Raw genomic sequence first — 3,610 nt, 5'->3', positions numbered from 1 at the left:
CTGGATGCAACGTTTAGACTGTGAACCCGTTGTTGGACAGGGATTGTCTCTATCTGTTGCGGAATTGTACATTCCAAGCGCTCAGTACAGTGCTCTGTACATAATAAGCGCTCCATAAATACGATTGAATGAACAGCAAAGGGAGATTTCTGCGGCGAGCCGGCGGCGCTGGGCGAGTGGTAGCCAGGTTTCCCTGGTCCGGGGGGGTGGGTGGGGAGGGTAGTGGTCACGGACTGTCCTGCCGCTCCTTTTCCCCGCCCCTTGGCAGACCCACAAAGCCCACCCCCGACCCCCCAAAATGGGCGAGCCCAGGGACAAAGCCTCTTCTCCGGGCCTTGCCATCATTCCCTCCGGGCCGGTAGCCAAGACCGGTTCGGGGCTACATAGGCAGAGGGAATACTTTCCAAGCGCTTAGAACAGTGCTCTGCACACAGTAAGCGCTCAATAAATACGATTGAAAATAAATGTCAATGAATGAAGTGAAGCTTCGCGGGGACTTCTCCGTAGGACACTAGTCATCTAGATAGTCTTGGCAACGAAAACGAATAAACTAACCAACCAACAAAAAATGGGTTTGTTCGGGGGCCAATAAGATCCATATCGATTTTTTTCCACCTGAAGAGAATTCGCCGAATAATCCTTGCAGTTTTGGCTTGATTTTGCAGCCGGGATTTGGAGGGGGGAAATGGGGAAGGAGGAAGAGGGTCTGCCGGCCCTTGGGGGTGAGGGGGCCGGGGTCACTCCGAGGAGGTGGATTAAAGGGGGGGGAGACAGGGTTCTGGGTCCCTCGTCCTCTTCGACCGAAAGGGATTGACCTTATCGGGTTTCTAGGTGTTCATTCCCTTCTGGGCATCGATTCGATGCGAGATTTACAATTTTTTTCTGGGGAGGCGTGTAGAGGGTGAAACCAACTAATGCCCCCCCCCCCCCCAAAACCCCACAAAACTACAACGGCAGTGACAAAACCCAAAGCAACAGGCCCGGATCTACACAGCATGAGGGGACGGAGTAGCGCTCAAACAGCTGGACCGCTCAGACAGACCCCAATTACCCGGATAATTCGAGCAGTAATCGATCTGGAAGACGGAGTCCTTGCGGCGGTGTAGACCCGGCCTAGCCAGACTTCGCCACTCTTCGGGTTATTATCATTATTATTATTGTATTTGTAAGCACTTACTATGTGTCAGGCACTGTACTAAGCGCTGAGGTGGACACAGGCAGATCGGGTTGGACGCAGTCCCTGTCCCCTGTGGGGCTCACAGTCTCAATCCCCATTTTACAGATGAGGGAACTGAGGCATGGAGAAGTGAAGTGACTTGCTCAAGGTCACACAGCAGGCCGGGATTAGAACAGGGCCCGCGGTCTGGGGCAGAAGATGGGGAGGGGATAATGGGAGATTCTCAGGGGCTGCTCGTTTGCAGGGCCCACGGATTGATCATTGGGCAGCACGATCTCGGATGATCTTCTCCGTCCCAGCCTGGACACCGGGGCGTGGGGCTACTTGGTTGCTTTAGTGGGCCACCATGGACCCGACCTCCCCAGCCCTGAAAGAAGGCGAGGCCACTTTCGGACCGGCCGCCGGTCACTGGTTCCGTTGACCAGGGCTGCTAAGGATGTCTTCTCTTTGCGCAGCTCTGGCTGGGGGCGAGAGGTGTCAACCCCCAACAGAAAAGGACGGCGGCAGATTTTCATTCACTTCGTAGTAGACATTCCTTTCCAAATAATGATGATAGTATTTGTTAAGCGCTTACTATGTGTCAAGCACATAGCGCTGGGGCGGGGGGGAGATACAAGGTAATCAGGTTGTCCCATGTGGGGCTCACAGTCTTAATCTCCATTTTACAGATGAAGTAACTGAGGCACAGAGAAGTGACTTGCCCAGAGGGACCTGCCTTTAGAAAACAAGGACCGGGTCCTTTGGAACTTTCTCCTTTGGAAAGCAAGAGCCGGGTCTTTTTTAGTTTTTTTTTTTTTTAGTAGGTCAGTTACTTTGTAAATATATCTATTTCTGAGAATGAAATTGATAAAAAAAAATTCAAAACCTTTGGGGGCGGGGAGGAAAGTAGGCCAAAACAGGGCGGTTGAAAAAAAAGAAATGTTTGTGACCCAGAAGACGGGAAACCCCCGAATGGCAGCGGACAGTTGTACTCAGCACAGCTTTTTACTATTCAAGTTTCAGTCCGTAGGATTGTTGCAGGGAGTTCTGAGCCGAAATCTGCGTTGTTCCAAAAACGAAACGGAAAAAACCCGGGACCTGCGTGGAACAACAATTATACGCTTTCCAGAGCCCCCACCCTCTTCCTCCCTTCTCCTCCCCCTTTTTTCCCTTTCTTCCTCCTTTCCCCCTCCCCCGCCCCAAATACAACCCTTTGGGCACCGTTTTAAGGGGGTCTGCAGGCAGGTACGGTACTGCGTGGACGTGTTATCCGGCCCCTTCCTACATCAAGGAATTAAAGGAAAGTTGCATCAAAATTTGGGTAAATCATGAGAGAAAAAAAAGCTTAAGGATGATGAAACTTTTTTCTTAATATCCGAATGGGGTGGGGGTGGGGGGTGTTGTGGGGAGAATGTTCTCCGGGTCCTTTTGCTTTACGGATTTGGGGGATTTTTGGACCAGAAGCAGTCTTGCTTAGGCCACCCCGGTCAGCGGAGTGGCTGTCCAGGGATCGAAAGGGGGTGGACCGGGGAGGTTGGGGGGGAGGGAATTTTGGGGGGAGGGGGATTTGGGGAAGGGGGATTTCGGGGGAGGGAGGTTTGGGGGGAGGAGAATTTGGGGGGAGGAGAATTTGGGGGGATGGAGGTTTGGGGGGAGGGGACGGTAGTGGGGACGGCCAGGCGGCGGCGCATTCCCATCCTTCCCCATCCGCTGCCTCGGCTTTCCCAGCCTTGTAAGGAGACGGGAATCGCCTTCCCCAAGGCCCCAGCTCGGGGATTGGCGCGTCCCCGGGATGATGGACAGACGGACCCCGCGGCCGCGCCCCTTCCCTCTCCATCACCCCCTCCCCACCCCCTTTTTTCCCCCTCCCTTTCCAGGACCGCCCCGCCCCCCTCCCCCCCCCCCGTCTCCTTTTTGACACTAATGACCGAGCCCTCCCCACCGCTCTCCTGCCTGGAAGTGCTGACAGATCAAGGCAACAAATTTCAATTACCAGACCTAATTGGTGTCCGCCGAGCGCCCTCTCCCCACGCCAGTCCTCGGCGGCCTTCCCTCTCGGCCGGACAGACCCAAGAAGCCGCACGACGCGTCCAGCTGGAGAGGAAACCAGAAGGACGAGGGACACGGAAAGACCTGGGAGAAGGAATAATTAAAACTTTTTCCTTTTTTTTTTTAGCGCAAACAACCTACAACCCTCCCCCCTTCCCCGCCTCGCAGGGAGGAGAAAAAAAAAAAACTTGGCTAGAGCTCTGGCCGGGGGCCGGATTTAAGGACCAGCCGGGGGAGAGGAAGCGCTAAACGTTTGCGCGGAAGGCGCAAGGACTGGCCGGTGCCACCGAGCGCAGAGGGTTGAGTTTTTTGGGGGGGTGGGAGTGGGTCAGGGTGAGGGCGGGAGAAGGTGCGAGGCTGCGGGGGAGGGGGTGCGGGGGAGGTCACGCGTGGAGATCAGGGGGT

Source organism: Ornithorhynchus anatinus, chromosome 19 (assembly GCF_004115215.2).
Source record: "Ornithorhynchus anatinus isolate Pmale09 chromosome 19, mOrnAna1.pri.v4, whole genome shotgun sequence".
Lineage (NCBI taxonomy): Eukaryota > Metazoa > Chordata > Mammalia > Monotremata > Ornithorhynchidae > Ornithorhynchus > Ornithorhynchus anatinus.
This window is presented reverse-complemented; position numbering follows the sequence as displayed.